Source organism: Planococcus citri, chromosome 2, assembly GCF_950023065.1.
Source record: "Planococcus citri chromosome 2, ihPlaCitr1.1, whole genome shotgun sequence".
In the NCBI taxonomy this organism is placed as follows: Eukaryota; Metazoa; Arthropoda; class Insecta; order Hemiptera; family Pseudococcidae; genus Planococcus; species Planococcus citri.
The window spans coordinates 29,364,792-29,389,261 of record NC_088678.1 but is presented as its reverse complement, the minus strand read 5'-3'; the positions used below and the strand labels follow the sequence as shown (position 1 = coordinate 29,389,261).

The 24,470-nt window shown below is 37.4% G+C and overlaps 1 protein-coding gene across 4 annotated transcripts in view; it reads left to right on the top strand.

The window, feature by feature from the left end:
- LOC135835356 (brain tumor protein-like) overlaps positions 1 to 24,470 on the top strand; it is a 120,426-nt gene that overhangs the window by 52,805 nt on the left and 43,151 nt on the right. For 2 of the 4 annotated variants that reach the window (XM_065349570.1, XM_065349571.1), the window contains one exon: positions 8,734 to 8,790. The exons of the other annotated variants lie outside the window; for them this stretch is intronic. The gene's annotated coding sequence lies outside the window, so the exon portion shown is untranslated. The remainder of the gene's footprint in view (positions 1 to 8,733; positions 8,791 to 24,470) is intronic. 4 annotated transcript variants of the gene reach the window in all.

Sequence of the window (24,470 nt, the reverse complement as noted above, 5' to 3'; positions counted from 1 at the left end):
TCGTATGGTATGCATTTCACACGCTGAAAAGCTCATCGTACCGAAGGTGTTTTCATCGTTACGCTTCTTTTAGCTCGGTATAAAGCTGTTTTTTTTTCTCTACTCTACGTATCGCATATTTTGTTATTCGCGGTTAAGCTGCGTTGAAAGGTACCCGATGGAGGAGGAGGGAAGGGAAGAGGGTGGAAAGTAAAGCGAAACGCGTCTTATATTTCCATAATATTTACAAGCCTGCGAGTACTCGCGGCTTGGCGTGGCGTTTTTTAACTCGCCTTCTAATCTCTTTTGTTTAACGCTCTCTCAACGTGTTATTTTAATACATATTTCAAAACGAAGAAGAATTTTTTTTTCTCTTCCACGTCGTAGTCGACGGTATCAATCGGTATACCCAGAGAACTGGTTTATTGGACGGAGTAAATTTCCATCTCGACCGCAAAGTACCTATATAGGAAGGAGTAGATGGCCAGGTAAAGAGACAAGGGAGAAAAGGTGCAGCGGTCGAATGGTGCGTATTCTCAATGCAATGCTGCACGACGACGTGCATTTATGATGATGATGGTGATGATGGTATATAGGTATATACCTAGGAGAGTAAATTTCAAATCAGGTATATACCTACAGCTAAGGGAGGGTAGGTCTGGGTATAGTTGATTCAGACTGCACATTATGCACATCCAGGGACATCAACTTTTGGTTCACATGCCCGTATTTGTATATCTGGTTGTAATGGGTCGTGTGTTTATGCGCCAAAAGGCTTAAGCTATTGTTTGCATTATTACAGCATGCACTCCGACCAGAATAGTTTTCTTTTTTTTTTTAACGTGGTTTCTTGACATAACGATAATTTGGATGTTTATCCCTTTTTTTTTCTTTCTTTCGCTTTTCATTTCTCTTTTTCTTTTTCGTGTTGTTGACTGCTGTTATAATATGCGTGTGGAAAAGTTGTAACGATTTTTTTTCTTTCTTTTGATGGTTGTTGGTGGGTCAATTGCGCGTGTATTTTTGTACTGTACACGACCAAATGGCGACGACGTTACGAAGTTGATTTTTTATTCACGGTTCGTCAATTAGATGAAGGAACTTGAGAGGGGAATTTTGTAGTGTATGAGATGGTCTTCTTGGGGTTAAATGGGGTTGGATTGAAGAAAATCGGGATAATCAAGGAAGAAAATAGATGGAAATGGAGTTGCTTCTCGGATGCAGTATCTTGTTTTCTTAGAAGTAGCCATGGTAGTTCAGATGGTACGGATTCAACACAGAAAATGAGTGAATTGGGGGGGGGGGGGGAGGAGACTCTCAGTATTTTATTTCAGACGGTTTTTTTCAGATTCACGAGGAATGGAAATTTTGATCGAAACATTTTCGCGGAGTGCTGGGAGCATTGTAAAAGGGTTTTCAAAGTCACAAAAACACAAAAAAACGTTTTCTCCCCTCCTAGTCACTGTAGAGGCTGATTTTTAGATATGTTATATTTTTTTGATTTTTTTCTAGATTGGTTCGTAGTTGGATTTTTTTGACCTTTTTTCAACCCTCTACACCCCTTCCTGAAAATTCAAACCTACACGAATTTTTATGCAAGGTGATCTGTATTTGAGCTCATTCGATCCCACCCCAAATCAAGCCCAAAAAAACAAATTTGAGTGAATTTTGTTGAAATGCCTTCGGCTAAAATGGTCTTGTAGTTTGAAAAAAAAAATGAGAAATGAGAAAAAGTGTCAGAAAACGCCATTTTTAGAAAACCTTATTTTTTGCCTTTGTTTTGAGGAAAATCATGCTAGAAATATCAAATCAATCAGAGAGGTTTAAATTAGATTTACCTCCTTTTTTTTCAGATTTTCCATTGATCAAATAGCTTTTTCAAAATAGTTCTAGTAGATTTTTAAAAATTGAAGCATCCGAAATCTTTTTTTTCATGAGCCAAGTTTTTTGTTTCGTTCAAGCATATTCTGGGCAGTTTTAAATGTTTTCGTAATATTTCACTAGTTGATAGAACTAGCCAAGGAAAACGAAGAGAAACAAAAAAACTCACATATGGGCGGATATTTGTTTATGGAAACGATGTAGGGGTACTCAAAGTATATCGTACTGGTGGAATATTCTTTTTTTATTCAGGGTGACTCGTTTGTAAAGTTAAAAAAAAAATGATTTTTTCAACTTTTGCTCGTTTGTTCCTTTTAAAGTCAGTTTTTGTTCTTTTTTTGTCACAAGATATTAGTCTGTTTTTTAGAATTAATATGGATCTTTGATTTCTTTGTTACTTCTAATGCCTCCTTTTTCTCCTGTAGAGAGGTAGAGATGAGCATCCTGTGCGCACAGTGGTTTTTTTATTTTTCTCGACTACTTTTACCGAGCAGCGAAACATTTTACAGCAATGAATGGGTCGAAGGGAGGGGGAGGAAGGAGGTCAAAAAGAAGTCGCTGAAAATCAATGAAAATTTTCTCGATGAAATTTTCTGCAGCTACATTTTGTCGACCTTGAATTGAGAGATTTAAACATTGGTCGCGGATTTACGCCATCAACTTGGGAAAAAATATCCAACGACGAATCGGTTTATCGGGTCGATTCTCTCTGGTTTCTATGTCCTTGTGCGTTACGCGGTGCGGCAGACTGGAGCGTGTAGCTGCCTGCGTTCTTTCATAGAAATTTTTCTTAATGGGTTCTTTTGCCGCGTTCTTCTCGGATGGTTAGATATGGTCGGAGATGGAGATGGAATCCATCGTGAGTAGGAGGCGGGGGAGAGTTTAAGGTTGATTTGTCTATATTATGATGGAAAAGAAGAAGAAGAAAATGATGATGATGATGAGGATGACGATGACGATGTTTAAGAATGAAGCATGGATGGTGTTAAAGTGTACAGTGCAATGGGATTGGGATGCAGTGCTGCTTCAAATACTACATATGATGATGATGCTGGTGGTATACGTTTCCTTTCGTTGTGTCGTCTTCGTTTTCGTCCTCACCCTTGTCCTTCATCATCATCATCATCTTCATATCGTCTTCGCTGTGTTCTTTGAAACACATATTTTAATATAGTGTTCTTTCGACCGCATATTTGACCTAAGATTCGAGCTCGTCACAGATGAAGAAGAGAAGAAAAAAAAAAGAGAAGAAGATGAAAGATGATTTATTAGAGAATACTAATAGGAGCAGGATTGTTTGGTGTAGGCTCCGAAGAAGAAAGAATCGAGTAAAGGGAAAAAGTATGCGAACGCTGGAAATGGGTTTGAAAAGAATACGAGAATAATGACGGGCCGCTTTTCAAATTAATAACATGTGCTTCGGAATCTTTTGTGTTGTGGCAACGGCGTGTACCGTACGAAGCGATGATTTTGATTTATTTTACTACGAGCGTTTTCTTCTTCTCGGTGTGTCGTCTTGTCTGAGGTTAAGAATCTGTTGTTGATTTTTTTTCTCTACTCTCTTTCAAAATGTACCCAGCGGTCTTCGAAGTATTTTTTTTTCTCGCGAAACAGAAACACACGATGTAAAGGGTATACGTAGCCTGTTCGTAATTCGGTGAAATTTTGCTACTGCGAAATGATGTTTGTTTTTCGAACGAAATTTTTTATTGGAAACGAACCGAAACGAAATGAAGGTTGTTTTGAAAAGTCTTTTGTGTTTTTTGCGACTGCTTGGTTTCATTTATCGCTGATATAACTAGAAGTATGGTGTATCTTCCGATATCTCCAGCATCGCTGATTTAATTAATAAGAAGGAAAAGATCCTTGACTGACGTTCCTGGTCGATGAGCGAAGAATTGTTACGATGAGATGAGCGAGCGATGGTTGGTGTGCGTGTTCCGCGACGCCGCGTCGAGGATTACCTCAAGGCTCGCGTGGAATTACGCTGCAGTTATGATTACGTTTTCACTCTCGATTGTTCGAGATGACGATATAGCAGCTCGCGATGACAATATCGTCCGCTTCCGAATATCTCCTTCGTTTTCGGGGATTTTTCACGTTCTCTTTGGATGACATCGTTTTCATCGTCGTCGTCGTTGTCACCAGCTGTGTAATTCGCGATAATACATAATTGACGGTGACGTAAGTCGAGTGAGGTTGATCGTGATGAAATTATGCTGATGTAGAATGTAGATAGATGGGGAGAAAATGGCCAAATAATGTTGCTCAGTACAGGATGGCTTCAGTGAGTAGCGAAGGGAAGAAATTTACATGGGTGGGGGGGGGGGGTACGAGAAATTGTATTTAAAGGACAACAATTTTACAAAATTATTCGAAAAATAAGTTTTTTAAAAAATATTCTCGACAAGTAGGAATATTTTGAATTGATTTTCTGGAAAATATGGATTTTTTTTATCGAGATAGCTTCTTTTTGAAAAATGTTTAGTCTGATAATTTCATTGCATTTTTCGTTTTTTTCACAGAGTGTGCATATTAGAAATCCTAAGAGATATGAAGAAATACTGCATTTTTGACAAAATCATGCCACAGGTGGGGGGGAGGGGGTCATGATTTTTGGATTTTTGATAAAGTATCATGCGATCTATCAAAATATGTAGGCTTAAATTTCGTGAAAAACTCAAATATTTCGACTGAAATGTTTTTTGATTATCATTGAGCAATTTTGATTCAAAAATGAGGGGGGGGGGTTCATGATTTTTGGATTCTGGAAGAAGTGTCATGCGACCTATCAAAATAGGTTGAAATTTCGTGAAGAATTTTAATATTTCGACGGAAATGTATTTTAAGCATTTCTGAAGAAGTTTGAGGTTACAATGAGAGGGGGAAGTCATGATTTTTGAAGAAAAGTCACGTGACCTTTCAAAATAGGTTAAAATTTCGCGAGTAATTCAAATATTTGGACGAAAATGTCTCTTGAGCATTTTTGAACAATTTTGATCCAAAAATGAGGAGGGGAGGGGACGTTTTATGATTTTTGGATTTTCTAAAAAGTTTCATGTAACCTATCGAAATGGGTTACAATTTCGTGAAAAATGAAAATGTATTTTGATCATTAGACTTTTAATTGGTCGCACTAAAAAAATGTTCGACTCCTCTTCCCCCCCCCCCCTTTACTCCTAGAATCTATTGGAAATGGTTTCGAACTGCTTTGAGAAATTCTGAAGCTTCTAGCAGACTTTCAATAGTTGAAAATTTTTCACAAAATTTTGCCCAAAGAACATGAAAAGCTGATTAATTTGGTAAACTTTTCATTTTCCCCGATTTTTGGTCCAAATTTGATTTTAAAGAAAATTTTCAACTGGTTTTACAAAAGTCTTACACCTAAACTTGAAGATTTTGTTTATACACGATCGTTAAGGGTTGAAGTAAGTACGTACTTACTTAATAATATCAAAACTTTTTTTTTCAAAACTCTGTAGGTAATTTGTGTCAAGTATAAACTTTCAAAAAAATCTCTCAATCATTGGAATTTTGGGTTTTTTTCAAAAGTTTTTAAATGTGAGATGTTTCTTGAAATCTTTTTTATTCTTCCAGTTCCTTTTCAATACCGCAAGTCAAGTTGCACTTCGATTTTTTCTCTCGTTAGAGGAATTTTTTGACTTTTACACGACTGACTGCTTAGAGTAAATTGACGTTACCTGCATCGCGAATGAAACTGCGAGTAGTAAGTACGACGAGAAAGCAGAAAAAAAAATCAATTTTCTTCTAGCAGTTGGAAATTTCAAATTATAAAAGTTCGTATCGAGTTACACGTCGAATAGATGAAGAAGGAAACGACGCGATGGCGATGGCGTTGCGTTGTTGACATCGCGAAATAATGTATTCTCGTCCAATTAAAAAAGAGAGAGAAAAAGGAGAAAAAAAAACGTCGCTATGAGAGCGTACCTACGACCGACGACGACGTATACGCGTATTTCGCGCTGGATATGGAGTAACGTAATATACGTCATTACGTGAATAATATTAAAAACGACGTCGCATCAAGTTGATTTTTTGCCGATGTGTGCGTGTGTATGTGCAATGTAAAGAAAGAGACGACGTCGCGGCGGCTATTTGCTTTGTCGACCATCGGAAAGACCTGTAAAAAAGAGGTGACGGCGAAGCGGATACGAGAGAATTTTCTCTAATGCATTCGCAATGACGTAATGGAGGTATTGGATGTACTTCGATGATGCGAAATGAAAGAAGTATCGCGGTCGAATTTACGTATTTACGTCAACTCTTTTTTTCGATCCGGTTTCGTTTCGTACGATTGCGTGTACTCGAGTTTCTAGTAGTATATTGTGGGAGGTCTAGGGACGTCAATTTCATCAATACGATGATGTCAGAAAAGATGCGGGAAATTTGAGCAAAGAGTAGCTCAACAGTGAGTGAATTTTGCCCGATGGTGGATCTGGATGAAGATGCAGAAAATGAGGTTAAGTGCGATCCGATGTGTATTTTTCGATACAAATCGTCATCGTGGTCGCGTAGGAAGAAATTCCAGCTGAGTTGACAAGATCGCTCCCATAGGTCGGTGTTTTTTCCCTTCTTATTGAACACCATATAAAGGGAATATTCAAATAATCGAAATCAAATACGCTTCGTCGGTTGTTTAATGGAAAGAAAAGAAAAAAACATCACGCATGTAGTACCTACTACGTCTGTACGTAGTATAAATACGTATTACTCAAGTACACACGTATTGTGTGTGCTGTGGTTGTTTTTTTTTTTTTTTTTAAATCGTCCTTTCTATATTATGTATATAAATGTATTAATGTATCACTACGAGTCGTAGTAGTCGATATGCGGACGTCAATGTACATATAGTTGTTCAATTGTTCATCATTGAAAATAACAACCAACAACCGGTCGGTTGGAATTCAGAGGATATTTTTAGTATCTCGCGATGGGAAAGTCGTACATAGAAACGTGCGCAAAATACACGTAGATACTCTATAGCCCTAAAGATTTTCCTGGTAAAATGGTCACTCGATCGCTGGCTAAATTGTAATACGACCTGGCCTATGCTTAATATAAAAATTAGATTTGTTCGGAAGAGGAGGAAGAGGAATCGTTCGAAACGGTTGTAATTTGTGTAATTTTTCTCAATCTTTCGTAATGAGTGACCACGCTATGGTTATAAATTATGTATTAATTATACGTTTGTCGTTATACTTTGTATCTTATCTACTATTTACGCATGTACCCTTGTGAAACGAAGTGTTTTAATTTGGTTTACATTGTATCGCTCCTCTGCTTCGTTCATCATCACAGATCACAAATTACTGTTGATAGAGATTTGAGGAGACAGTTTTGACTTTGAGTGATGCAGTTTTCATCTTTGGAGAAGTTTCAGAGTTGAAGAGTTTCTGGGTGAAGGTACTTTCTTATTTGAGTTAGGTCTGCATAATAGTCAGGGGCATATTCTTCGAAGGTCGATACACTGCACCGGCAACACAGCCGCATCGGTGCCATTTTCGTAACACGAAAAAGACGTCAAATTGACCTAAAATGATGCTTTTTCAACTAATTTATCGAATTTACTCCGATTTTGTTACTAATGTAGAATATTTGTAATTTCAAGTGCTAAAGTGCCTTTTTTGATTTTTGATGAATTTTTAAAAATCAAATTTTGGCCAAAAATGCTGCAAAAAATCAAAATTTTACCAAATTGATCTTGAAAGCTGAAATTTAGGATTTACCCTATTTTCGACCTGCCAAATCGATTGGAGACTGTTTCAAACCGTGTTGAGCAGTTCTGGAGCCTCCAGCAGATTTTTGAAACTCTAAATTTACCAAAATTTCATCAAATGGAGATGGAAAGCCGAAATTCATTTTGCGAAATAATTTCAATAAGCTACAAAGCCGGCTGCTGCTGGATTTCAAATTGTTTTGGAGCCTCCAGCGACTTTTTGAAAATTACTGGAGTCTCCACCTGATTTTTGAAACTTGAGATTCCCACAAAATTTTATCATGGAGTTAACAAGCTGAAATTTTCTTCGCAAACTAATTTCAATACGCTACGAAGTCGTCTGCTGGTGGATTTCAAGTCGTTTTGGAGCCTCCAGCAACTTTTTGAGAGGTCATATGTGGTATTTTTTGGAAAATTGAAATTTCCAAAAAGTAGCTGGAAGCTTAAATGAAAACCACTTGAATCCACCATGCAGTCGACTTCATATTGTATTTGAAATCAGTTTGCAGAGTAAATTTTGGCTCGCTATCTCCAGTTGATAAAATGTTATGAAAATTTCAAGTTTTAAAAAATCTGGTGGTAACGGGAGGGGGGAGGGTGAGGGGGATGAAAAAATCTGAAGCCGATGCTGTGCTTCAGGTTCTGCAAAATTGTTGAAAATTCCCAAAAAAACTTGCATTTTGATTAGAATATTTCTTCAGATAATTTCCAAAATTACATTTCGTCAGTGGCCAGTGGCAGTTTTGATACCTACTTCGTATGTGACTTTTTTTTTGCATAAATTGATTTCAAAAAATGGTAAAGTTAGGTGCTTATCTTGTCAGGTTTTTTGTTCTCCTGATTGAAAAAAATTTCTTTCGAAATAGAATGATTGATTTTTTTAGAGAATTATGACTTTGAGGGAGAGATTTCAAAAAAACACTATTCGTTTTTTTGTTTGGATGTATTTTTTTCGAGTTGGAGAAAAATTTCGAGATTGGAAAAAATAAAAATTGAGGAAGGGGAGCGATTCTTCTAATACGTAATATTTTCCACGTAAAATATCGTGTTCGATTGTAAAAAGTTGAAAATTCGACCTCAAAAGAAACAAATGTGTTGAAAAGAAATTAATTGAGAATTTTTATTTTATGTTTCAGGTGAGTTTCATTGATCCAGTTTACCAAATCGACGTCATTATTATCAGAATAACTTTAGTAAGTACACACTGAACCGATATAACATTAGTTTTAAGGATTTGTTTCCATTTTTCTTGATCTTCCTGTTCTATAGCCCGACCAGCTCTTAGAAAAATAACGAAAAATTAGAGAGAAAAATAGATTTAGATGGGCATTGAGCAGATCTTTGCACACTAGATCCGCAATTAATTCTGTTCCACGATGAATGAGACGATGGCATTGCAAAATTATCGAGAGAATTACCCGCGCAACAGCACGATTCGCATACTAAAGATTGATGAATGTAGAATTGTAGAAGTATAGGTACGTTTGAGGGATACTGAAAAGCATAGCGGATGAATTTTATTCGCTCATTTAACTGGCCTTGAACTTACGAAGGTACAGAGATACTCGGTAACTCATATCCTTCTCGAGATTATAATATTTTTCGCGTATTAATCAAGCAAAGCGATACCGATAATGCCATTTTTATGTATAAAATGCAGGAATAAACCTTGCTCGCAGTACGAAAATGGTATTTCGTAATTATCCAAGAATAACCAGATCTAGTTGAGTTGTGTGCTGAGGGTAAAATTATTAATGCCTATACCATCGACGAGGTTGCAACGTTCAGTTGAGAAAATATGTTCGCGATTTTTCAAAACTAATAAAATGATTGATCTCAGCATCGTCGCGTTATTGAATGAAAGGCGAGAATTCAACGCTGTTTTTGACACTTTATCTAAATCGTTTTCGATTACGGTTCGTTTAATGGTATTTAAATTTGGTACCTGCCGATAAGGGATGCAGGAAAAAAAGAGGAAAAAATACCCCGAGAAACGAATATTTTCATTTCGCAGATGTTCGGATGCAGAAGAAAAAATAGTGTATCGAGTATAATCGACGATTATGTAATAATTCTCTCTTTCGAATGTATCGGCGAACAATTATACGTGTAGGTAAGAGAGAAGTTGTATTTGCGAAGAGGGCAATGTTTTGTGGTGTATAAGTCTCGAAGCATGTTCTATTATCGAACGTTCCTTTACCTTTACACCTCACCTTTATTGTATGTGATAACTTGCTGACGGCTGCTGGTGGTTCCCAGTTTGGTAATATGGTGAAAATAAGAGATACCGGTGGCTGGCATATAAGGGGAAAGAGATTTACAGAGAAGGATGTTATTTTTACCACGTTTTTTGTGCGTCTTCTTCTTATAGAAAATATAGTCTTCATCGAAAAGATTATAGTAAAATAAACTCGTACTAATGTTTAGTTAATTTTACTACATTTCGAAGATTCTTGTTGTTTTTTACGACGGCGTTAAAAATAAAGAGAAAAAAAATCAGTCGTTAGGTCTGCTCGCCCCGGCCCTGCTGCCCCCTTCAGATGTTGTTTCTTTTTCTCAATTTTTTCTTGCTCTTCGTGTACTTAGAGTTCGCGGGCGAGCCTCGGGTTTATCTGAATAATCAGTCTTGGTGCAGCGTTTGTTAGAGCGAGATGGTGAATCGTTCAAAGAACTCGCGCTTCAGTGGTGGAGACGAAGAGGAGAGTGTATTTATGTATTCTTTAGCATAATATTCTCGCAGTACAGAGAGATGTTCAGCGTACAACCTTGTACGTCTGTTTTTTTTCTTCTCTTCTTTTCTCGCTCTCTGTCTCTCTCGTGTAGTCCATTCTGCTCGGCTGGTTTTTTTAATTTGTCTACTTGGCGAACATCAACACACGAAGAACAAGTTCACGGCAGGTCTCGGTCGTGCTGTTGGTTGTAAATTGTATATATGTATATACGAGATATACTCTAAACTACTTGAGAAGTTACCAACAGGTTCAAGGGAGTCGTAGGAGTTATTGTGACCTGCGAGATATCAGTCCATATTTTTTTTCCTACTTCAGTCGAGTTCGATCGCACGATGGATGGCCGACGGCCGCGGTGGTCAGCGAAGTCGCGGACGCTGATGCCTGATGGTCGGGTCATCGTATGGTAAATCGTAATAATTTTTTTTTCTTACGTAAATGAAAAATTTTACCGCGTCCAGAGTAATTTACGAGCGTTAAATTTTCATCGCTGAGATTGCTTGCTCTCGGTTTATGTATTTAGACGACGACGCGGTCTCGTCAAGTTTTTCTGCTCCGTACGTTGAGCTACGTGATGATGATCGAAGAACGTACCCTAAACTTGTTTTCTCGCTGTCGCAGTTAGTCGCAGTCTTCGCCGAAGCCAAATATTCGTATGCCAATAAACTCGCTACCGAGAGGAGTCCAGTCAGTCGGCTATTAATTTATTTGTAATTCGCGTGATAACAGACGATTATGATTTAGACTTGCCCTTCTCCCCGCCGCGCCCTAGGGTTTGTCTCCAGATATGTCCACGTCTATCAGAAATGTCGCGTGGGTGGGTTTTCGATGGAAGAGGAGGAGAAGAGGTCGATAAATTTTTCGCTAATTAGAATATGGTCGTAATGATGATGGCCGAACGTACACATACATTGTATCATGAGAAGACTTATACGCTTTAAACGATTCCAAGGGAGACGTTTATTAAGAAAAAAGATGACGCAGTGTCGTATCTTTGAACGGGCGATGGCGAGTTTCGAATTACAAAAGATTATATCGCCCGATGTGTCCGTCTTTTGTTGGGGCGAAAAAATAAATAAATTACAATTGAATCAAAATGAGATTTTTCTCGCCTCGCGTAGGTTGGTAATTACATTTTTTCGCCATCGTGCCTGAGAAAATATAATATCAGTGGAGATTTTTGTGTAAATTTCAACTGCGGCGGGCGCCGAGAGGTAGAGCTTCTTCGCGAATATAGCTCTCTGCTGTGTGGTCGTTTAGTTTTGTTGGAAAATGTGTTATGTGCTCGGTTCGGAGTACGAAGGGCTTTCTTTTTGTACTGAGTAGATACGAGAATGAGATGATGATGGGAGATGGAGATGGACGTAGTTCGTCGTCGTCGTCGTCGAATCCTTTGTTTCGATACGAGCGTTTGTAATTTAAACGAGAGATGAGAGGAGATTGTTCGGGTATCTTCGACCGAGTTCGATGCAGCCTGCGAATAGACTGAATGGACCGAGAGGACGTTTCCAGAGATGTAATGTCGACGTAGGTGGATTGGAAAGGGAAGGGGTAAGGGATGAGGGGCGAGTAGGGTCATTTTTATTGTGACCTGCTACGTGACCAGTGGAAAAAAACGTGTAATTTTATTTATTTTGATGCGCCAGCATCGTATACATATATCGCGTTAATAAAAAGGTTATTTATCCAATCTGTATGCGCGAAGATCGCGGTTGATATGGGATTTCGTGGACGAATCTGGAATGAATTCTGGTCTAACTAGATTGCTACGTTTTGTGGAAAATTTTGCCAATTTGCGAGGAATTTAACGAGGTTGGAAAAGTGGAAAATGTTTGGAAGTTGTGCTCTCATTTTTTGAAAATTATTTTTCTGTTTTTTCATTAGGTCATTTGTTGAGCAGAAAGCTAATAGGATGTGGAAAGAAATCAGACCAAATCTGGTAAAATCATCCTTTGAATGAAGTATCAAATCAGTGGAGGATTTTCTAGTACATAATCTGTAAGAATAAGAACAAACGAATCGAGCCCATAGTTGATTTCACGTAGAATTGAACCAAGTATTAACATTCCAACGCCTTATTCGTCGAATTGTAGAATTTTTATGGAGTGTAAATTTTTACTAAATTGTCAAATTTGGATGGCATATTTCCAACTTTTTTGAGAATATTTTCGAGTTGAAAGAGAATGTATATTTTATTAAATAGAGTGTGAAATGATCGAGCGATGGTACATTAACATTACACAGGTGTAAAAGTATGCATGTTGCACTAATTGTATTATTCGTCCATTTTGGGAGCTATGGAAAGAAAAATCATTGAAAAATATCTTGTCCCCATTTTATTTTTCTGACGAATCAAGAGCAATGGAAATGAATGAAAATTGAAAAATCAAAAATTGTGTTTCAAACTTCAAATGGATGAAATATCAATTTCAGAGTTTTTTTTACAGCAGCCATGTAAACTCTTTGAACTTTGATTTTCGAGGGTTTGTATTTTTATTTGGTGTTCTCTAGATAGATTGTCGAAAAGTACCAAAAATTGAGGCTTTTTTCCTACTCGCAGCTTCTTTATTGTTTCACTTGAAAGTTGTATTTGTGAAAATTCACGTTTTAATGTCTTCTTGCTTGGTTTTTAAGAAGGATTGATCGAATTATTAGATCACCTTTCAAGTTGCTGATTTTAAATTTCATCGGAAATTATGCTAAACAATGCCAAAACCAAAAACACCGAAAAAGTTTATGTAAAATACGATGCTAATAAATACATACTTGAAATTTGAATTATGCTAAGTACGACAAATAATTCTTGGCTATTATTTGAAAAATTATGCTAAGTTATTTCAACAGAAGTTGACGAAAAATCAATTTTGTCAGATTTGCGAGTGTTTTTATGTAGTTTACGGACGTTTTAAGCTGCTTGAAGTGTACTTATTGTTTGATTTTATAGAAGAAAAGAAATGAGGTAGAAATTCACGCTGTTCGATCATATTTGATGTGATTTGAAATAATTTTTCGAAATAGTTTGGATGGAAATGAAATTATGTTATGTACTTAGATTATTCTCGTCAAAAAAATTTCTTGCTACTGAACTGTTTTTTTCCAACTTTTTGTCCTCCATCTCCCCCCCCCCCTTCCTAAGTCATTCAGAATTTTGAAATTCTGAAACATGAAAAAAAAGTTGAAAATGTAGAAGGGTGACTGCGAGGGTAACTCGAAAAAAAGTTTGAATGTGATGTCACAAAAAAAAATCAGTGGGAACAATTTGAGGTTTTTCGTGAGATTGTCATCTTCGAAAAAATAAATTAATTTTCGAAAACTATTTTTACCCAAGGACCCTCGAATTGTTTCAGCGCACAGAACCTTTTTTTTGAAAATTTTTATGCTTTAAACCCCGGTTTGAAAATGTTTGAAAAATTTCGTGTCAATAATGTCTTTAATTTTTATTTGAATATTTACTCAGAAAATTCTAAAAAATTGTCTTGAAAATTTTCATGCTTTTTTTTATTTGGATATTTACTCAGAAAATTCTAAAAAATTGTCGAAAACTTTTCTTTGGAGTTGAGCAAAAATTCATTTTTTTAGTCTTCAAAAGTTTGAATTTGTTCTTTCCTTTTTCCGGAATTTTCATTTTTTCAAATTTTCTCTCGAGTGAGCCAATATAGAACTTTACCCCCCCCCCCTTGTATAATTTTTCCTTTTTGTCAGTAATTTTCGGCGATGTCGATGAATTGGGAAAAAATTTGATGACATTTGAATTTTGAATTTTTTTCCAAATGTTTTTTTGAGCAAATTTGAAATAATTTGATCCCCCTCCCCCTCCTCCAAACGGAAATTTTCCAAGGAAATTGGTGTAAATTGTAACACATCAACGATGTGCAACTACACCACTGTCAAATCAATATTACGTAATGTGGAAAAAATTTTTCCAAAAAATATGCAATCGAGAATTTATGTATTTGCAGTTCAGCGATAAAAAATAGTGTTCTGTTTACGATAAAGTTGTATGTAGAGTATAAAATTATGACGCCATGTACCATGCCATGGTATAGTGTGGCATAGGTTAGCCGAATCAAGCCAGCTGATGTGATTTTCATGATACGTGTAGGTAGGATGTGGATATTAAAGCGTAACGATGACGAAAGGGGAAGAGTTCACCATGGCATGGTCGGAATAGCAGACTAGGCTTATAGTAATATGTTACCTATATCTAGTTATTCGTTTGTGTGTATGTGTGTGTGTGTGTACTGTACGAAGGTAGAAGGCATACTACAAATCTATGGTACTCTAAAAGCTTACGCAATTGTGTCAATCGCATTTAAAAGTATGGTATCTCTGTGAGAGTAGGTATACGCCGCATGTATGTGTACTTGGACTTATCTACTTATTAGATGAAAAAAAAAATCGAAGGAAAAAAAATAGAGAGACCAGATGATGAAGGTGTACGCGACGACGAGATGTAGATATATCGAGAGAGGGAAAAAAATATATATGAAAAGAAACCATCGCACATACTACACCTTCTCGTTAACGCAATTAGAGCGTACAGGGTGGTGTGGCGAGGCGAGTAGGACGCAGATCACGGTGGCTGGCGGTGGAGCCGGAGTAGTCGCAGCCCAGAGAACGTGTACTCTCGGCTACGACGACGATATTTATGTAACAGATGGAACGTGCATTACCAATATAGAGTGCATACTACATGTTATGTGTGTGTGTTATGCCAACGTTACTTATACATATTGAAGGCTGCGGTTGCCTGCATTATAGAGGCTAGCATGTACTCGTATAGTGTAATCGTGTCGATTTCATCGTCTGTAACAACACGCATCTAATCGCAGTACGTACTATAACGTTCACGAGAGATGAAGAAGCAGAGATGAAGGAGTCTGCAAGTTGCTGAGGAGGCTGGCATGGAAATATGACTGGCGTATTGTGAGTCTGTGTACTGTACTATACCAAGATTGTCGTCGGAGTCTGGATGCTGCGTGTGTTTGTGTGTTTTTCTCTATTTGGTTTAATTTAAAATGCAGCAGCTCTAGCTTGAAATATACAGTATGTGTAGGAGGCGCATGTCATTCGTCGAATCGTATACTATACTCTGGTAGAGAGTAGCTTTTACGTAAATTTCGCTCGTCTCGTGCGCCTGGTTGTGTACGTATAATTTTGTGCAGGGCAGCGAAGAGATGGAAATTTTGCGCGAAAGTCTGATGCTGCAGGGTACCAGGGGGTAGAACGCGGTCGTATAGTTTAGCGACGACCGATGATGCTGCGATTTTCACCAACGACGACGACGACGACGAGAGAACAGGTAGCACTAGCAGGGTAGTTTTCACAAGCGGATTGGATACATATGGGGAGGAGGGGTAGGGGGTAGGATTTTAGCTGGATTACATTTTTAGTCGAAAGGTGTGTTGTGTACTACGGTGAAATGTAGGCCAGGCAGGGCAGGGTAGGGTGTGTCGAGTGGTGGTTTGTTTGTTATGTACGGTCGAAGGATGTTTATCTCGTGTTCACAATGCATCGTGTGTATTGTTATTTATTCATCGTACAAGAGAAGGTTTACGATTAGTAAAAATATATACGTAGTTGTATTTAGAGCTACGAGTTATACGTACGTACATGTATCTTTCTCTAGCAGAACCGGAGGAGGTTTATATCGTTGTTCGTATATGTGGCCTTTCAAATCTACCTTGATGGATTTACCTACGTTGCGTTGGTATTGTTTCGTCGTCGGAAAGGTTGTTCGAACGTGGTGTCAGCAATGACACTTGTAATGGTATTTTGAAGACGATTTTTTTTTCAAAACTCTACTGCTGCTGACGTGTGAGGTATCTGGGTTGAAGAAATTGCTGGAATTCGTGAATATTCCCCCTCCACCTGTTTTAATGGTTGGATCGAAACAAAAAAAGTTTGCTTTGCGAAGTTTTTTTTTTTTTTTTTTTTTTTTGTTGAAAATCTGTGGTTTATTTAATTTTGCATTTGGGTCGGAACCGGAGTAGATTCGGTTTAAATTACATTTCAGAGTGGGAACACTGTGGAAAAAAAAGTTATTCAACAAGTTGGTATTTTCAACCCTTTGCATGCAATTTTCTCCCTTCAGTTCATTAAAAAGTAGTCTCCAAGCTTGTGCTGTATTCACCATACTGTAAAGTTGTGCAGAGTACAATTAAAAAGATGGCCCAGAATATTTGGTCATTTTTTGACTTAATAATGATGAAGCAATTTTTATTTCACAATGGCTTGAATCCTTTCGTAAATTTTAATTCAAGTGCTCAATTTGCCCAAAATTAATTTTCCATCAATTTTGTGGGGCGAGGTTGGAAAATCCGGATTTTGGAGCTTAAAAAGCTGCGAGACAACTGAATCAATTGAACTATTTGAGGTAAGAAAAAAAGAGTGTTCTTTCAAAACCTACTGAAAAAATTTGAGAGAAATTGAGGCGAGAAGTAATCTACCGGGGTGGGGGGGGGTCAGCATTGAAAATTATTGTAAAGGGAAATGGAAATACGAGAAAAATTGTGCCCAAAGTCTTACAAAATTTTTTGGAAACCTTTTGAAAGACTGAAATTCAATTACATTTTTGCATGCAAGTACATTAAATATCGTTATCTGTCGCAAATTCAGTATTTTATATTTCACCCCCCCCCCGCATCGCTTTTCTGCGAGTCACCATTTTCCTTAGCTTTGAAGAGAGAGAAGCTCAGATTCCGGCGAGTTTGATGCTTTTTCGTTTGAAAACAAGACCAAAAGCTGAACTTTGATAAAAGGGAAAAAATAGGCGAGTTTCTATAGAAATTATACGAATGAAAAAGTATTCGAGTTACCAAAAAAACGCATATTTTATTATGCAAATGCTGCCTTTTATGTATGTATAAAGTTTTTACTATACGTAGTAACGTTTGAATAGAGAGGGTTAAGAGGAGGGGAAAGATTGGCGATAAAGACTTTGGAAAAATGAAAAATGTAACGATTTTAAATTATTTTAATTGAGCGCTCGACTCGCCGCGCTGTCTTTTTTCAAAGGTTTGAAACGTTGTATTAACGCCTTCCAACATTGATTCTAGGCAGAAATTTCATATACGAACTCTTTTGTAGATTTTTATGTGGGTATACTTTGAAAAATACTTTATGTAAAAATGTTCGCTATTTCGCATATATCGAAGGAGATGTATCGTTTCAAAAGCTTTGAAAGTTTATACGTTCTATGCTCGTAACTCCTTCAATATTTGGAATATTACGCGAATTTCATGCATAATTTGTTTGGTGAATCTCTCTATGGTTGGTGTTTGAAATTTCCTGCGTCGAGTATATGGGTGTTTTTCTGCTTGGTTCAAATACATCGAAGGCGTTATGTAATAGTTTTTTGAGACTTTGTAAATGATAATTTTAGCTTTTCTGCTTATATTCAAGTTGGGTAGGAGTAGAGGACTGGAGGCGTTGCCTTTTTTTGTGAGTTGACGCTGTGATCGTGTAAAAAATTCTCATCTTTGAAGTTGAAGGATTTTTAGAATGCGAAAAGAAACTCTCATAATATTTTATTTATTATAATCAGTATTTTTGAAATCTCAATAACCCAAACCCAGGCAAACGCCAAAAACGAATTTTTTCAAGTAATACTTAGCAGTCCTGAGCACCAAAACACTGTGCCTCATCATGGCATCATCACAAAAAATTTCAACTGCTGAAAAAAACCAAACCTTATTGTACCTGCCCCAAGGAGGTTAAGGGAGCCAATGGTGACGATTTTGTTTCTCTTCATGCGAGGAGCCTGCGAAAAAAAATCGAGCCAAATTGTAGGACTTGAACCCAAAACCAGGCTGATTTGACATGAAATAGCCCATGGCCATAATTATGTTGTCTCAAAAATGATGTGACAGTGTAAAGATACTTTATGGGATTTTTTCAAAAATCGCTATCTCAGCTTCAAATTCTGGTTTAAAGTGACGAAAGTTGAAATTATTCTCTCCTCCCCCCACACATCGGCTCTTAAAACACCATTGGATTTTCTTTTCGGAGACTGTGAAGTGTGGATTTAGCCCTCGAGGTATTGTCCTCGAACCTTGAAATTGCCTTCTTTTGAAAGTACCTGGGATGATTTCAGTCTGGTTTGCTTCCTTCCTCCTCCTCCACTTCTTGAACTTCAAGATCATGCTAGTCCCTTTTGAGGTAATGGGCTTGTTATTGTATGGGGGCTGTTGACCTCACGATTAGAATTTGATCGAAGTGGTGTGATGTGGAGGAAATATCCAAGGTGAGACCTTCTCAAAGGTTTCCTGTTGTGCTAGTGATACGGAGTTAATCTAGGTATGATCTTGGTTGCCAGTGCCAATATTATGTAGTCTTGGAACGTGGCTGGTTCTTCTGGACGAACCAGGTGTAGAGTAACGAGAGTTCCTTTACCTTGGCTGATACGAGCATCATCGTGCATCGTATCGTGTAATGAAGTATATCGCATTGCGGAGGCGACATATCGCGTCGTATTAATGCTACGCCATCGTACATACAGTATATATACTGGACTGGACGCACGCTCGATTAAATAAATACGGCGCCATCCAGACTTGATAGGTCTCTTTGATGTTTAATCGTATAAATGTGCAGAGAGTGTGCTTGTTCACAATGTGTATGTGGCTTGTCGTAGATCATTATAAATAGCTCTGTGTACACATTACTTACGTATGTGTAATGTGTATACTGTGTAGTGTATGTATGTGGTACACATCTATGTACAGAGAGTAGGTACCTAGCGTGCTAAACAAGTACGCAGGCACGCATCTGTCCCTGTCGCATAATGCAGGCAGGTCTAGATGACAAAATTTGCTCGTCGTAAGACCGTCTAGTTACGTCACTTGTATAGCTATAGGTAATAATATGTAATTTACGTAAACGAAATCATTTCGTCGAAAATGAAGAGGTATCAGAGGGGGGTGAGAGCCTATAGGTTAGCCTATGCGTAAGGTACGTGCCTGGGTACATACTGTGTACCTATTTTCAGGACGTATGGTCGGACGAACGATGATATACACGCAGGATGTAGTAAATTAAACGGGCAGACAGAAGCCAGGCGTGGAGAGAAATTACATCGTTGTGTATATCTAAAATGTACGCCGCGCTGCGACGATGGTGGTGTGTAGAGTACTATTTGTGTGTGGAAAGCAGCACCAGCACCAGCAGAATTATACGCAGAGAGAAAAGAGACGTTTATAGTATTATTACTATTTATCCTATATAGTAGCATTTATATCTGTTTTAGAGTTATTTCCGGAGCATGTATGTGTCTGTCTGTGTCTGTATGTGTGTGAGGAGAGAGCGAAACGTACCGCAGACTCGCGTTGTTTAATCGAAGAAGAAACAGTTGATACGATATATTTTGAGGAGAAAAAAAGTCTAGAAGAGAGAAAAAAACCGCCTTTCGTTGATACGTATCATCTGTGTTTGTACATATTCTCGCTCAGACGCATGAAACCAGAAGAACAGATACGAAGAAAAAAACAAGAGAGTGAAGTCAAGGCAGGCGTATTTACGTATATGAAACGTACTCTGTATGTTTATGTATATCGCGAGCTGCTGTAACTACGAGTAGATGAGGAAGCGACGAAGTACGAGGTTTTAAGTAGAAAAAGGATAAAAAAAACACGCACGTATGCCCGTCAAAGTGTATTTTTTCCCGATATACGTACGTTGAGAGACGCTTGTTTACGAGTAGTGTTTTTTCTCTGCGAGTACGGACGCTGCGGCGACCGCCTCCGCCAAAGCCACCGGGCCACCGCGCTGCGGAGCTCGGAGCTCGTTCTGTGTGAAATGAATGATGGATCTAGTCACGTTGAAAGGATGTTGAGAATGCGAGGTGAGGGTATGAAAAAGCACACGCATATTTGAGACGTTCTTGTTAGACCGAAGTTCCGGCTAGTTACCTTTTTTCTATGTACCAACATATTGGGTATGATTAAGAGAGGGAGGATCCTTAATGGATGGAATGCTGGTAAAAGTGGCGAATAAACTATGGACTTTGTGTGTATCCTCGTATGGTATACTCATGGTCGTCCTGTGTTGTGTGATCGTGTTGATGATGGTGATGACGAGCTGGTCACCCAGACGGGAAATTAGCTTCGGAGTACAAAGGACCTTGGTTAGGGCGGCGCGGCGAGGAGTTCCAGCACATGGCGTTTGGCTTCGATGGGTACAGTATTCAAGGGTAGGTACGAAGAATAAGGGAAGTGGAGGATTTTTTTCGTTTATAATTGATATTTTGTTCACGTGGTGTCCGGTCTCGTTGATGTGATGGAGGAATATGAGCTGTTCTGTGGGATGTGGTTAGCGTTATAAGGAAAGTATTATTGTTTTTGACCGAAAAATCGATTTCGAGATTTTCATAGAATTAGGTGTTTTGAGGTCATAGGAAAACTTTGAGACTGTTTTGAGCGGGATTTTTACCTTGAAAAAATTGATAAAATCAGGGTATCTGACAAGTAGTGAATTTAGCGAAAAAATTGAAATATGTTCCTCTTTCTCAATTTTCATTCCATAGAAAAGAGCTTGATTGTTGACTTTTTTAGAGTTTGAATTATATATTTTTGAGAGCCTTTGCCCAGATAAAAAAATTATTGTTCAAATTTGAGAAATGTTCAAAGTTTGAATCAGAAAAATAAACTTTTCTCTGTATGAAGAAGTCTTTTTTTCACTTTGATAAATGTGTGATAATTTTGATAAAGTTTCTTATGGTTACATTGCTGAGTGAAAAGTTGATGAGTAATACTAATAATAATATAAGTAATGGATAAATGTAGATTGAAAAAATTGATAACTGTGATTAATTTTGACAATCAAATTGAGAAAAAACTGTGTAAAGTAGAAATGTTTCCTGATGTGATCCGTTGTGGTATGTTTGGCCCTAGTGATTCTGGAAAATCAAACTTGCTTCTTACCATGTTGGTACACATGAGACCATACAAAAATTTGTATCTATGTTCAAAAACAAGTTATCAGGAAAAGTATGGAACACTGTGTGAACTCATAGTGGGGCACAATAAAAATAAGAAAAGTCGAAAGCAAATGATTAATATTCAAGAACTGCAAGTTGAATCACTCCCAGAACCTGAAGATTTGGAAATTGATTCCATTGTGATTCTCGATGATTTGTTGACTGAAAAGCAAGATAAAGTTGCAAATTTTTTCCTCAGAGGCAGACATCACAATATTTCTTGCTTTTACTTGAGTCAAGCATACACAAAAATACCTAAAAAGAGCGGTATACCTGAAAATTTCAATTACATCATACTATTCAGGCAAGATTTAGTGAATTTGCTTCAAGTTTAATACTGAATGTGTTACAAATGTCACAAATTTTTGAAAACTTTTGACTTCACTTAGCTCGGACTCGTTTGCTATTTTTTAAATTTTGAATTTTTCAAAAGAAAATCATCATTTGAATTTCAAGATTTTGAAGCAAAGTAGGGTTAATAAACTTTGTATAAATTAATTAACTCATCACCCCTAAAAAAAAAAACATTGTTTTTTATACCTCTCAAAATACTAATTATCGAGAGCGGTTGCCCTCGCTTCACCAGGGCCAGTTTGTTTCTCTTTTCCCCAAATAAAAAATTATTTCCAGACTTGAAAGAGAAATCGAAATTTTTATGAATACTAGACACTAGACACAAAATTGTACCTACCTTTCAAATGACAGAATAATTGATATTTTATCTCTTACTTTATTTTACTTTAGAACTCGCCATTTCATTTGGAAAAATTGGTATATTTTTTCCCCAAATGTCGTTCGAATTTTCCATCAAATTTTTGTATATTTTTGAAAAATTTGTCATGTTATGTTGAAAAAAGATTTTTATTCGCCCAATTTATTACATTAGCAAAAACCTTAAAGGTAGAAATGAAATCAAAAAATCAAATTATAAAATTATATTTTCGACATCCGCTCACTTGAGAAAAATCCTGGAATGTTTGAAAAAATTGAAAAAGCAAAAAATTCTGATGTAAAATTTTGCTTCACCCCTCCCCCCAGATCCCTTTCTGATAAAATCTCAAGTGCTTAAATAATGTACCTTTGTAATGCGTTCATTTGTGTTGTTTTTTCAGAATAATTTTGATTGAAATTGAAAAATACTTTGTATACCTACAAATTTGCTCCCAGTTCCAATTTTTTTTGAAAATTTTCCTGCAAAAAATTTGAATTTGTTTTTTTTTTGTGTTTTGGGGGTGGGGCAGGGGCAGGGAGAGGGGTAGTAGAAAAAGTAGCGATTTTTTTCAAAAAACAATAATTCCATTAGATACCATGAAAATTCATTAAAAAATGTTGTAGGTAAATATTTTACCCATATTGCGTTTTATACGTTTTGACCACTTTTGAAGGCAATTTTTTTTTGATTTTTCAACTAATCAAGATAGAGAAGTGGGCGTTCAGCCATTAGAAAGAGTACCTTTTCCCTTACAATAAGCATTGATAATAATGGTGTGTAAAGAGGACACTTTTTTGAAATTTTCAAGAAAAATTCAACGCAGCGTAACGTAAACTTTCTATTTATCGAGGTTCTTGAATGACGTGACCAAAAAAATTGCCTCGAAAAATCTATAATAGAAAATTTTTAATACGCGAGTAAAATTCAGCCCCTTCAAATCCTAGGGTAGGCAAACATACATATTTGTACTCAGTATGGGTTGCCTATGTTACTGGTAAAACGGCGTTATTCTGTACCGGGACACCCTGTATATTTTCAAATTATCACTGCAGTTTAGATTTGGCAACAATGGTAAATTTTTACGACTCGAATATTATGACATGACGTAATGTTAAAATGATCGTACAACGTACATACGGTTAGGTATACCCATCGCATTAGACGTATCTACAAAATAAACGTACTAAAACTTTTCATAGCAGCAACGATGGAAAGCTCGGACTCGCGCTGTGCTAGTAGTGGAGGTACGTAGTCTTTGAAACGAGCAGCAGAAGCTTATCTTTCCATTTGGCCGTTATAAAAACGTAATAATGGAGAAAATGCAGTTGGAAAATACTTTCTCGCCGTTGATATTCTGTACCTTGCTTAGCATAGTTATCGTATCTGACGTTGCGAGGAGTTGCTAAGTGAAGTGACGAGGTGGCCAGGTGGTGAGGTACAACGCGATACACAGGGAGATGGCAGGTAAACGACGATAAAGTTTTTCGACGCAAAAAATTATTACGTTTCCGTGCCCAACGAGCTTCGTTTCTCAACTGCGGAAATTTTTTTCATTTTTTTTTTTTTCAAAGCGTCATTCTTCATTAACCTTCCTCTTTTCCTTATAGTATGGCTGTTGTAGCGAGCAGTTCTCGGTCGTCCTTCAGTAAGCTTCGTTAGCACGTTACGCGATTTATCGTTTTTCTTCGACACGATACGTAAGGTATATATTTGAACGAATCGGCGACGTCGAAATCTGTGTGTAAATATACAACCCACTCGGTTGACTGTGGAAGATTTCGTCAAATGCAGTATCCTACTAATATGGTTGTATTCTAGAAGGTACTCATTGGACTGACAGAAGTCCGAATTGAATGATAAATGAATTGACACGAATAGATGCAGATTCCCCCTATGGTTATTTGTATACGTACCTAGATCTATACACGTTGTCCGTGTATCTTTTGGAAAAAAAATTAAAACTCGAGAATAATGAAGGAAAAAAAGCTCACGTATGTATGAAGCATTTGAAACCACACCAGGCCAGGTCACGGGTAGGGTGTAGTGGTATTAATGTGATTTATTAGAATTTTCCCCCCGGTTGTTGATGCCATTACGTAGCGATATTTTTTTGCATCATTTTTCCTTTACTTCGGGGTTTTGGTTTCGCCGCCTGTCGCGTCAGGCACCCTTTTTTCACGGGGAGGTGCAAGGAACGAGCTCGGTCGACGAGGGATACTGGCGTTTGTGTACGTATTTGCAATTTGTTGACAGACCAAAAGCAGCTTTTATATTGTCTCGAATACGTCGAATTAGTATAAAAGTCCGACACGAGCGAGCGAGGTGAATAGAATGAGAGAGACACAGCCAGAGGGATGGTGCACGGTGAGGTTTCGGCGGCGGCGGTGTCCCGGTCGTCCTCGTATAGCTTTAATGGAACGTGTACGCTGCTTGGCGTTCATTCACCCCAAATAAATG